This window comes from Humulus lupulus, chromosome 4, assembly GCF_963169125.1.
Source record: "Humulus lupulus chromosome 4, drHumLupu1.1, whole genome shotgun sequence".
Taxonomy (NCBI): Eukaryota; Viridiplantae; Streptophyta; class Magnoliopsida; order Rosales; family Cannabaceae; genus Humulus; species Humulus lupulus.
The window spans coordinates 178,751,097-178,764,734 of NC_084796.1; the positions used below are offsets into that span (position 1 = coordinate 178,751,097).

Genomic DNA, 13,638 nt, shown 5'->3' on the forward strand with positions numbered 1-13,638 from the left:
TCTTCAAAACTATTACCAAGAGAGGGAGAGAGAGAGAGAGAGAGAGCAAACGTGGGAGAGGACTGAGAGAGAATGCTGAGAGATGTTCTGGTTATTTCCTAATGTGTTTCTATGTATATCCCCTTACAAAGACCAAAATTCCACTAGTGTTATCTCAACCCTTTATTGCCTTTAAGGGCAAACCCGTCATTTATAGCAATTCCCGCTAATCCTCAAATGGTCCTATAAATTCCCAATTAATCCCGACGTGCCCAACTAATGACCCAATAATTTCCTGTTAACCAATAAATCCCAAATACACACTAAGTCCCTGAAATCCCCTAGGCTCATCCCGAGTCGGGTATTGGACCCTGTTGTGACTATTCCGCTAATCCGCTCACTAGGTTCGTCTCGAGCTGAATATTACAAATTTATCCACATAATAATGTGGTCTCAATCATTTAACACATATAATCACATTTATACCATTAACGAGTTAAAATTATAGATATGCCCTTATTAACAAGAATTGATCCACATGCATATTTAATACACATAAACATGCATATATATTCATATTGTCATATAAATCATGTATGCCACGTACTCACACATTTAATCAATCAATTTCACACATATACATCCAAATATGCCCTCCTGACACAATAATCAAGGCACTATGCCTTATTAGCATTTTTGGACGTTACAATATCTCTTTGGGTAGCTTTGCATTGTGCTGCTCGAGAGAGTACTGGCATGTACGACATGCTAGTTGATGGGTGTATTCTTTCTGACTTTGATTTTGCCCGAAGTTGAATGGTGTTAGCAATTTCAACCGCTGGTTCTGCTCTTATTTCTTCATCATGTTCAGCGCTGGTTGCTTGTCTTGCGACTTGCAGATCTACAGTTGTTCCTTGGCGTGTTGTTTGTTTAGCCTTTCCCATATCTGGAAGACAAAGAGCAACAGTCATAGCCAAGTCAACTAAAGAAGGGTTGCTAATAACTCTCCCACTAGTCAGAACTCTGACCGGGAGGGTGTCAGCAGTTTTAGGAAGAAATTTTATAATTCCTTGGTGCAATTCCTCATCCTTACGATGATACTCCTAATAAAATTAAAATGGTACTGGTGATGTTGTACCCGTGGTTGGGATGATGGTTCAGGAGTGTCAAGGTTAGGAGTGTTGTGTGGTCAACTTTTTCAAAATCATCGAACAACATTCGAAGTAAATTTGTGTCTATGAAATAATCCCTTCCCCAGTGATCGCGTGCATACATCTAATAAAAATAAAAGGGGAAGTTGGTTATTCGACCAGCATATGTGTGCCTAAAATAAAGTGTGTTGGTCGAATAAATAGAAAGGTGTATTCGACCAAGGCTAAAATTGGATCCAAAAGGCAGTTAAAAAGATTTGTAAGAATCTTTTCACTTACCTTTTAATGGGAATTTTCTTACTATTCTTTCAGTATTTAAATCGAGTTTCTCTTGTATTTTGTGATTTTTTCTTACACTTAGCACAAATTAAAGCTTGCCCGAAGCCTAAAATGTTATTTCAATATGTTAGACTGTGAAAAGACATCAACCTGGTCGAAGAATGCAAGTTTATCCAGTGTTGGTCGCACTGAGATAAACTTGGGGGACAAATGTTTATCCCAAAAATAGACACGGTGACGTGGCAAGGAAAAAAGACACATGTGGCAACAGAATGCATAAATTTTACTAGTCCTAGTTGATTACTCGACGAGATGATTAAAAAATCATTTTCTTTGGGTTTCGCTAATGAAGTTGAGGATTTATTAATTGAAATATTGCTGGTCAAACACAAGCTAGTTGCATGAGATGCTCGGAGAAGTACTGGTCGAGAGATATAACCCAAGGCAGTTTGCACGACCAGAGTGACATGAATTTTATGAGATGTTTATGTAAATGTAATTTGACTATATTTTTTATATTCTTTTATTATAAATGTAGTTGTAGCAGGCTCGCATTATAGGTGTAGGGCCTATTTCATGCTTGTACGACCCATGACCCACTAGAGACTATAAATAAAAACATCTCACAGTCATAATTTCTCATGCACACTTTACATACCTAGACTCTGTCAAATTGTATTCCCTCTCTTAGGCCCAAGATATTCATTTGAATCTTGTTCTTTTGATCTTGAGTTTGAGACTTTTATAATAAATTAAAGTGCTTGTGGACATAGGTCATTACAAACCTTTTAGACCAAACCACTACAAAATTTTGGTGTCGTTTATTAAAATTTAGCTCCTTATCATTTATTATTGTCATATACTTGATTTATTGTCGTTAACCAAATTGGTGGTCAACAAAATGCAATACACGACCTAGGCTAATTAAAGTCACAACTACCAATCCCTCAAAAGCATGGAAAGGATAACTCCTTGAATTTCTTTCTCTTGAAAATCTATATATCCAACTAATGTATTATCCCATATAACTCCTACATCTTCTGTCTTGTTGAAAACTTTACAATCTATGTCCAACCAAACTGCCCTTAGATCCAAATGGCTACAAAATATCATTACTCTAGCTAGGTAGGCTGAACCCAATCCATCCACATATGATGGATGTCGATCCAAATGGCTCTAGAAAAAGAAGCGAATGAAGGAAAAGATGATCCTTAGTCAACATTTGCACACAACACACCAATATAGTGGTCATGGTCACCTATAAAAATGGTCTTCAACGTTGCAAGTTCTCACAAGTACTTATTTTTTCTAGAGCTACCTACCACTCAAACACCTTAATCTTTGATGGAGCCAAAGATTATTAAATGTGTAAATCCTAAAATTGACAAATTTTATAGAGATATATTATTATTTAAAAGATGATTTTAAATTCATTTTTATTGTGATTTTCGGAATTAATATCTTGGATTATTTTGTAAGGTTTGCAAATAATTCCTTATTTAGTTTAATATTCTCACAATATGTTTATAAAAGGGATTTTTATCTTGGTTTTATAAAGAAAATATTCAGGGCTTATTCGAATTCATTTCTGGATTATTTTCTATTTATTTTCGTGCTTTCCAAGATAATTAACTACACGAAATACAATCATTGATAAATTAATTTCTATCTTGAGAACTTTGACTTGACTCAGGTATTACTTATCCTCGTAAAATTCATGCCTGTCGGAACAGAATCAACTAAATTGACAAATCTTCATAAATCAAAAATATCTTCAAATATTCTTGCTTTTATTAAAAAGACTTTGTACGTAACATTCGTTTAGCTAATGATCATAATAATAGAATTGTAATAAAAATGGTATTTTTATTATGAATTGTAGGGATTTTACCTTTTTGACCCTACACAATTCATACACACATTAATAACACCAAGATCAAATCTTATCTTTCCCTTTGAGATATATTCTTTTAGATTTACTTTACCCTTTCCTTTATTAATTATTTTATCCTAGAATTATTTGTACAGAAATTGATCTATACTCTTTCGAGAGTTTCTGTCGAGATCTCAGAAACCAAACAAACACATTCAAGCACATTCATCGACCAAGAAAGAGAATTGAAACAACATAGAGGAAATAAGGAAAGGAAGATGCAAACAGGGATTTAGCGAGGTTCACCCCAAAAAATCTGGGGTTACATCCTCGTGAGCTCGCTTCAGAGTTATGAGGGCTCGATCTGCACTATCAATGGTGAAGTCTTACAACAAACATCAAGAATCCAGCCACAATCTTAGCAGGTAATCTTGTTCTTTTACGCTCTCTCTCTCTCTCTCTCTCTCTCTCTATGTTTTCCCTTAGACCAAAAAAGCCCTGTCTCTCTTCTTACTAGTTTTCTTTTCTCTCAGATACAACAGCAAGCAAAAAAAATCTCTTGCATACAGAGTTGGCTTTTTCTTCAGAATGATAAGTCTCTTGCCTTTTTTGTTCTTTAAAACTTATAAATATATATATATATACACACACACAAAAGAGTAGATTAGCTTGGGGTTGTAACAAAACTGTTTTGGGATCCGGTTAAAATCTGCTGAGCTGTAATAATGAGCTAACTGAATGTAATCTATTTCTGCTAAGAGTATTCTTGATTCTATATGGGAACTTGTTTATTGAACATGAATAAACTTGCTTATTAAAAAGTTAATCTAATCTTAATCAACAATACTTGGATTAGAAATTTCTATGTAAAATAGAAATTTTTTTTTTCATTTTGCCTTCGACAAACTTGCTTATATGTCAACTATAAAAGATTTTAATTGTAATTCTTTTACAAATAAACCATAATTATTGGGAGCGAATATAGTATGCTTTTCTCTTTTTAGACGTACTGGTATGTCTTTTTTCTATTGTTGGTATATAGATAAATTGTTATCCTAATTTTTTACTGTATACATTATAATTATAGGTTACCTCGCACAAATTTTTAGAAAATTCTGAATAATTTAGAGTATGATTGTCAATCCAATACAATTTTCAGATTTTGAATACTATAATATAAATGTGCCTACATAATATATGATGGGAAATTCACAAAAATACCTAAGATTTAAAAAAATACTAAAAATATGGAATGTAGAAAAAATTAGGAAAATACGAAGGGGCATAATCGGAAATACAAAGATTTTTTTTTTTGTAAACAAATTTTACAAGTATGTAACTATATGTTACGATTTTATAAACAATATTTACAGATTAAATAGAAAATTGTAACACGCGATTACAGAACTGTTACAAACTGTTATCCGTATTTTTGTAATTATTGTAAAATTTTGTATTTTTCAGTATTTTTTTAAAGTTACAATGCTATGTGTAATTTTTCCATATTTGATTGATAGATTATTTTAAAATGAAAATCCAAAACAAGTTTTTGAAAACAAAAAAACATTTGCACTTAAAACTAGAAAAATGATATGTTATTATTTTTTTTACAAATCTTCCACTTTTGGACTAAGTAAATGGGACCCACTTTTATTTTAGATATAAAATGACAAACCAATCAAGAATTTTAAAAGTTAAAATATTATTTTCAAAATAGAACTTTTCAAATCAAATTAACAATAGGTTGTTTGAAATTCTATTTTCAACATCATAAATTATTTAGAATTTCTTAAAAATTTATAAGAGGTCTCTTATAACTACAATATACATTTTTATAAAAAAAATTGGGGTTATAATTTATTTATATACCAAAAATAGAAAAGGGATATACAGGTACGTAAAAAAAAGAGCATATCATAGACGCTCCCAATATCAGATAGACGCTCCCAATATCAGATTTTTTGTCTCATTTTTTCTCATATAAGATTTTCTCTTTCATCATTTTCTTTTTGCCTCTAATTTTCTCTTCTTACTTTCACTCCTTACTTTTCATCAATTTTTCTTTCACATTACTTTATTTCATTATTTATTACAAACTTTTAAAAGATTTTTTCTCTTTGTTAATATGTTTATTATTTTTTTATTTAAGATTTAAAAGAAAAATAAATAAAAACTATAAATTTTTTTTAGAAAAGATTAACCAAACACCACTTGTTTTAAAAACAATACCAAACATGCTCCTAGTAATTAGTCAACAAAATAAACAATTATAAACATAATCTTTTCTTTTGTAGAAAGGTAAAAGAAAAAAATAAGATCATGGAGAAAGAGTTTTAAAAACCAAGTAACTAATAATAATAAATAAAATATTTTACATTTAAAAAATCAACAAAAGTTGTTTGGAAGCCTATAATTATGTTACAATCTTGTCACAATTATTATAAAAGCATCTTATAACTTTATTAAAATTATGGTAGAACTATGTTATAACCAAATTAAATTAATATTATAATGAAGTTATAAGCATCTTAGTACTATGTTAGAAGCCTTTCCAAAAAAAAAAAAAAAGAACTATGTTAGAAGTATGTTTGAACTAGTTTAAAATAATGTTAGAATAAGGTTAAATTATAGACAAAGAATACAATGCAATGCAATTGGATGAGTGAGTTCTAATGTTTTTATTTATTAGATCACCATATTTCAATTCAATATTAAATTTGATGTTTTTCAATGACAATTTAATACTTTTATTTATATGATCATAATATTTTCATCTAAATTCAATCTTTTTTTATGATCCTTAAAAAATAGTACATATCAATGCTCATATTTAAATGTAGAAAGTATAAGCATTAGAATAATGACTTTGATAAGAAGTATGAGATTTCATCTCACTCCCAAAATCAATTGGTGACAAATAAAATATCTCATGCTCATAAAAAAATATAATGTTTCACTTATATTGTATGTGAAATACTCTAACAAGAACCTTGTTGAAAATATGTTGTGTTAGAATTAGATTGGGGTTGTTTGATAATTTTATTTTGTGTTTAGTTGTTTTTTAAATAAAAACATACTTTATTTTTTATATTTAAAAGTAAATTATTGTTTTGTAACAATTTTTTTAACTTTAAAAATAAAAAATATGTTTGTTATGCCGATATTGTTAAGGGCCAAACCACCATAATTTACGGCGAATTGTCGGTGACTATTGCGAGTGATAACAAAGTCGAGGATGAAATGGGTGTGTTAGGTCTATTTTAGTACTGTTTTTTACTATGCTTCAAGGTATGTTTTTAGTCTTTTATGTTGTTTTGTGCAGTGTTATGGTTGTTTTGTTTATGGTTTCAGACTTAAGCGACGAATATGTGGTTTGGTATGGAATTGATGAAAAGCAAGCTAAAATGATGATAAATACGCTTGTTTTGTCAAAGATATTGTGTCAAGAATTCTCAGAAATTTCATGAGATGGTGAAATGCAATTTGACATTGAAAAATGTTGAATTCTATGAAGAAAGCACTTTGAGTCGCGGTGCAAGAAGAGGAGTCGCGACGCGAGGACAAACAGAGACGACCTTTTTGGGAATTCATCAAGAGTTTTTTTTTTTTAGTTTCTTTTTCTATGTTATTTTCTAAATCAATCGATGTTATTAATCTAGCTACGAACTAATTTTATTTTCTAGGGTTTTAAGTCTCTTGAAACTTTATTATTAGCTAATGCAATTTCTATGATTTCTTTTTCTTCATTCTAATCTATTTAATTTGTGCTTAATGAATGTGAATAATTTGATGTTGTTATTTGCATTACTTATGAATTTAATTCAAAATCTGAGAGATGAGAGTTAAATATGCTATAGTTGAATAAACATAGATTTCGATATAGGACGAGAGTACCTATATGGTTTGTGTAGCTTTTAGAATTTCTATTAATAGTGCTTGCCTTATGTTTCGAATTTATCATAGAGATGTAGAAAATTCAGATATAGGTTGAGAGATTTATACATCCAAGTAAGAATATATATTGGTTATTTAAATCTGCTATCACAATAAGATAAATAATAATAAAAATTGCATTGATAAAGTAATATAGTGGAAAGATTATGAAATTAAATACCCTAGCCTAAAATCCATTGAATTCATTAACTTTTATATGTTTTTGCTATTTGTTAATTGTTAGTTTTGTCAATTCTTGCTTTTGTTCTTGATATTCTTGAATTAAAGTTTTATTAGCCAAATAAAATTAGGAAGTTAATTATTGGTAGTTAATAAACAATCTCTATGGGATGATACTCTACTTAACTCTATTATTACTTGTCTACAATTGTGTATACTTGCACATTAAAAATCTCACAACAAGTTTTTGGCGTCGTTGTCGGGGATTGTTTTATTGTTATCAAAATAATTAATTTTTATTCTAATTTGGTTGTTTTTCTTTTTATAATTCTAACTTGGTTTATGTTTGAATTTTCTTACCCAGGTAGTTTTGGTTTATGCAACGAGGTAAAACATCTGAGATATAACTAGTGAATCCTAAGATTGAGAGAAATTGTAGACAGAACTGGAGGAATAAGAAGTTAGAGGCAAGGATGGCTGCAAACCAAGGGAATGCAGTAAATAATGTCGCCAACAATATTGCCGAATGGGCGGCGGCTGTTGAGGTCCCTGCTAAACAAGGGGCAAGAACTTTAAGAGATTATGTACTCCCAACTATTACGAGAGTGCATTCATACATCAGACACCCCACTGTTACTGCTAACAATTTCGAGATCAAGTCGGCACTACTACAAATGGTCCAGTCCACCGTTTAGTTTGGTGGATTACCTGCGGAGGATCCAAACATGCAGATAGCTAATTTTTTGGAGTTGTGTGCAACTTTTAAGATGAATGGGGTGAGTGACGATGTTATCAAATTGAAGTTGTTCCCATTGTCATTGAGGGAAATAACCTAGAGTTGGTTAAAATCTCTGTAGGCCAACTCTATTAACACTTGGGAGGATCTAGCATAGAAGTTTATTGCCAAATTTTTTCCTCCATCAAAGGCTGCAAGGTTGAGAGGAGAGATCGATAACTTCTTCCAGACTAACGAGGAATTATTATATGACGAATGGGAAGGGCTTAAAGAATTTTTTAGAAAGTGTCCTCATCACAGCATTGAGAAGTGGATGTTGGTCCACAATTTATATAATGGGTTGTGCACTACTATGCGCAACATTATTGATGTTGCAGTAGGAGGGGCATTCAAGGGTCAAAGTGCTAATGAGGTCGATGCATTGTTGGAAGAAATGGCCATGAATAATTTCCAATGGGCCAATGAGCGAGCCACTAGTAATAGAAATGTAGCTGGGATTCATGAACTTGATGCTATCACAACGTTAATTGCTCTAGTTGCCACCCTAACCAAGCAGTTTCAGAAAAACAATATCTCAGCTCAAGCTCTGCAGATGAAAACAGTGTGTGAAATGTGTGTGGGTTCTCATCCTCTTGAGTGTTGTATGGCAGCATAGGTGAATAATTCTATCCCTATGGAGCAAGTGAATATGCTGGGAAATTTTAATAAGCAAGCCAACAACCCTTTCTCCAACATCTACAACCCAAGGTGGAGGAATCACTCAATTTTTTCATGGAGAAATAATTAGGGCCCTCAAAAACAATTTCAGCAGCCCATATCTCAAGCTTCACCTCAAGCAATGTCACAACCACTGGTTTCTCAAGAGAAGACAAATGAATTACAAGTGGCACTGTTGACCTTGACCAACACTCAAACTGTATTCATGATAGAAACTCGAGCATCCATTAGAAATCTAGAGAGTCAAGTTGGTCAATTGGCAAGTATGTTGAACAACTGGTGACAAGGGAGTTTGCCTAGTAATACTGTGGTGAACCCAAAGGAGCAATGCAATGTAATATCCTTGAGGAGTGGTAAGGAATTATAATAGTCAGTTAAGAAGTCTATTTCGTCACCGAAAGTGGTTGATGATAAGAAGGGTAAAGTAGATGAAGAGGTTAATGAGACCCTTGAAAAGAAGTAGTCACCAGTGAGTTTAGAGCACCACATTAAGATCCCATATCCTCAGAGGCTTCAAAAGAAGACGCTTGACAAGCAGTTTTCCAACTTTTTAGATGTTTTTCGAAAGCTTCACATCAACATTCCTTTTGTCGAGGCACTTGAAAAAATGTCGAGTTATGTGAAATTTATAAAGGAAATCTTGTCAAAGAAAAGGAAGTTGGAGGACTTCGAGACAGTGGCACTTACTGAGGAGTGCAACGCAATGCTCCAAATGAAACTACCTCCCAAGCTTAAAGATTCGGGTAGTTTCATCATTCCTTGTACTATAAGAAATGTGGTTTTTGAGAAAGCACTCTATGATTTAGGGGCAAGTGCGAATCTGATGCCTCTATCTATCTATTGAAAACTGAAATTGAAGGAAGCAAGACCAACTACTGTGACACTTCAAATGGCGGATCGCTTAGTCAAATATCCTCATGGAGTGATTGATGATGTACTAGTAAAGGTGGATAAATTCATCTTCCTTGCAGATTTTCGTTATTCTAGACATGGAGGAGGACACTATTATCCCAATCATTCTTGTAAGGCCATTTTTACCTACCCGTAGGGCGTTAATCGATGTTCAAAATGTCGAGTTGAAGCTGCGATTGCAAAAAGAGGAGGTAACATTTAACGTTTTTGCAACAGCGGAAATTCCAACATGTTGTAGAGTAAATGTGGTAAAAAGGGGAGGTACTGAGCTGGAAGTCACTAAGAAAAGTTCTATGAGGCAGTGTGGTATTCAAATAGTTCCTCATCATTTGAAAAGGCTCTTTAGTGGGAAACCTCGATTGTTACATGATCAGTGGAAAGCTAAAAAAAATTTGCAATTAAAGAGATGAACGTCCACTCATGACACTTTGGCACTCAAGGACTTGAGGGGTGGCCTGGACCCGAGTTGAATCTATCAAGGAGGTCAGCGTTCGACTAAATAAGGTTAACAACAGCGTCATCGGGAGGCATCCCAATCTTTTATTTGCCTTTTCAATTTTATTTAATTTTTGGATTATGAACATTTTAATTTTTGTATTTTGAGTATTTATTTTCATAGGATTAGTTTTAATTTCTATCATTCAGTATTAGACTTGTAATATTGAACTGTGAAAATCGTGGAAAAAAGAGGTTTCATCGCAAATAGGTGTCGGAGCACGGCAGATATGCGCTGTGACATTGAGGAAAATAGAGAGAAGCACAAGTGGCCCAGGACATTTTGAGCCGCTACTCCTTTATGATGAGCCACGACACGATGAGTTCCAGAGAGCCCTGAATTTTTTAAAGAAGGGAAGTGTCGCGACAGACAAACTTGCATCGCAGATCTACTTCGGGCCCTGACGGAATAAAGCACGGCTATCCCAAATTTTTCTTTCCAAAATTTCTATTCAGCATCATTCAGTCCATATCATCCACCACCTATTGGCTATACTCCATCTAAGGGGGATGGTGGTGAAGGTCATTCATCGTTAGCAGTCCTTGTTCGTTAGGTAAGTTTCTTTTCTTTAGCTTTTATTTAAACATTGGAGACAATGTTTAGGTTAAGTTTGTGAGAAGAGATTTATTGTTTAGTATATATTAGGTTGTTTGTTTGTGTAAGTCATGTTGTGTGTTGTGTATTTTATGTTTTGTTTAAGGTGTTTAGAGTGTAGTTGAATCAAGTTGATAATGATTAGCCAATGACAATATGTTGAATGAGATGATGTATAAATTGAATGGAAATGAAACCTCTAAAAATTTGTGTGCTTGGTTGAATATTTCTTTCCATTTTTACTTAGGTCTAATTAAATAATTGAGAGCTTTATCATGATTTTTAATAAAAGAAATTGTGATTGAACAATAGTTATTCTTGTTGAATTTTGAAAAGAAAATAAAATATGAAAATATTGTTATCCTAGAACTCGTTTGCTTGCTTGTTGAGACAAAATCCTAGATGATATATGCCTAGGAAAATGATTTACCCAATTCTTTGGAACGATTGAGCCATTCAAGCCAACCTTGATTTATTAAAATTCCTATGTTGACACTTTTTTTCACTAAGAGTAGATGAAGAAATCTGAATAAGTTGAGTGATCAACCGTAAATAAAGAACACAATAAATTTTATGTGGTCCAGTGGTTAAAATCCACGTAGTCCATGAGTCTATACTATTATGTTTATGCACTCTTGGAGAAATTATTTAAGAAAATTTCTACAGAGCTTTTGCATACAAAATTCAGTCCCTTTTACTATCAATTCCCCACTGTATTTATAGAGATTGATGGACAATTTCGGGTAACCGTACAATATTTGATAACTTACAAGAATTGGGTAGCTTTCAAAATACATAAATTCCTTAAATATGTTAATTCCCTTGATATCAAGCATTTATTAGATAACAATAACAAATATTAATCGCGTATAAAGACTCTCCGAGTCTGTGGGGATTCACCCTTTTGCTGCGAGCTAAATGTATTCTTCGAACTAAAGATTATACGCCAGGGCGACCTGACTTGAGTAATGCTTGAAGACTGACGGGGGTGATCTGGATGTTGTGTTATTCGATCTCTATCACAGACATTTAGGGTGATCTGGAAGATCTCATGATAGCCAAACTCAATGATGTAATCTCAAGCTATTTTATTTGGAGTTAATGAAATATCTTTAGTCTTGTATCCTTCATCTATTTCTTAAAAGTTGTACCTCAAACAAGATGATTTAACTCGTATTTTCAGGGTACAATATTTTCCCCCCAAGTCCCTTCTCATGTATGACATCTCTCCTGACAAACAAAGTAGGGGCTTTTGTACTTCTGTTGAGGGAAAACGTGCCCACTTACCCACTCGAGTGTAGGACATGTGTCTGCTAATTATAGGCGTCTGTTCGGGTTTCGAGTACTGTGATAGTTGTCTTGTCAACTTTTTTTTCGTCATTCGGTTCATTTAATCTTAGCCCTTAGATCTCAAACTGATTTGATCATGTGGCTTAGACTTCCCCTGAAATTTACGTATATATAGGAGTGCAAAATATTAATCTTCACCACCCTTGCATTCAAATTTCCTTTTTTCTCTCTTTCCTGTAACCCTCGAGTTCTGAGTGCTCTTTGGCGATTTCTTCCCAAAAATTCATTTTCAATCTCGACATTCCTATCCCTTCCAAACATCGATCAAGAACCAACTCGTAAGTATGTATTTTTTTCTATGCTCTACACTTCTTATACACGTTCATGTACATGTTTATGAATTTTCCAGTTCTTTTTTTTTTATTCTGGTTCTGTATGTGGTTCGATTTGGGTTTTGGTATGTCAAAGTAGATAAGCCATCTTATAGGACCAAAAAAGATAGAATGTACGGCACAAAATAAGCAGTTTTCTAGGTTTGAGGTTGAATGGATAGTGATTTAGGCCAAAAGTTTAAGAGTGTCAAGTCTGAAACTGGGTAGCTTAAGGGACACGGTTCTAGAGTGGTTTTGTATTTAAACCCCCTTTCAAAAATATTATTTAGATACATGATTTTCAAGGAGACAATACTTTCCAAGATTAGCACGCGTGAATTAGGGGAATACGTGGATACACATATTAGGGTTTTAGATACATTTTCAGCCCATAGAAGTTTTAGTTTGGGTAGTGAAGCTTTTGATCTTTAGGTCGCGTTCTACCATGATCTTGAAACTAGGTTACATCCCTAGGTCACCTCTAACATTCGCTTTGTAACCAAGCGAAATAAAACATTAAAAATGAGCAACAAGAAAGCAAAGCTATCGCAGGCTCCTCTTCCAAGGACAAGCAAGTCTCCAAGACCCCTATTCCCTACTTCAGGCCAGTGGTGGAACGGGAGGTCGAGGTTAGGTCGCAAAGCTTTTTTGAGACCGATAGGATTGTGTCTCATATAATCTCGATGCCCTAAGTGAACAAAATATAAGGAGTCATTGGATCAAGATAAACTCCAAATTTTACGCCCTTGTTGCGATGGGCGTTGAGCGGAGCTGCAGCCCCCTGGAGGATAATTTTGAGGCCTGGAGTGACGAACACTTGAAAGTAGAGGCATTCCTCTCCTTGAGCTCATACTTCACGAATTTTATGAACTTCATGAAGTTAGCCCTGTTCCAACTTCCCACAAACACCTATCACCTCCTCGCAGGGCTTAAGTGTGGGAGGAACCCACTCCGGAGGATACCCTTTATTTTTTATGCCATAAGGCCAACTTGGACACCAGAACCGGAGGTGATGGTTTTTATTACCTCACCTAGTTCCCCAACTTTTCCAGCATCATTGACCACATGAGCCATCCAAATGACTACAAAGACTAGTTCTTCATGTCGAACGGGTTCCGAACATGCAA

The 13,638-nt window shown here is 33.6% G+C and overlaps 1 long non-coding RNA gene and 1 other non-coding gene across 2 annotated transcripts; one reads left to right on the forward strand and one right to left on the reverse strand.

Moving 5' to 3' along the window:
• The first annotated feature begins 3,259 nt into the window (after positions 1-3,259).
• Positions 3,260-4,088, forward strand: LOC133830996 (uncharacterized). Its single transcript, XR_009892337.1, has 2 exons — positions 3,260-3,707; positions 3,816-4,088. It is a non-coding gene; the product is annotated as an uncharacterized LOC133830996 (long non-coding RNA).
• A 4,239-nt stretch (positions 4,089-8,327) lies between these two features.
• On the reverse strand, positions 8,328-8,434 carry LOC133833777 (small nucleolar RNA R71). The gene has a single exon (XR_009893139.1). It is a non-coding gene; the product is annotated as a small nucleolar RNA R71 (small nucleolar RNA).
• Between the last annotated feature and the right edge of the window lie 5,204 nt (positions 8,435-13,638).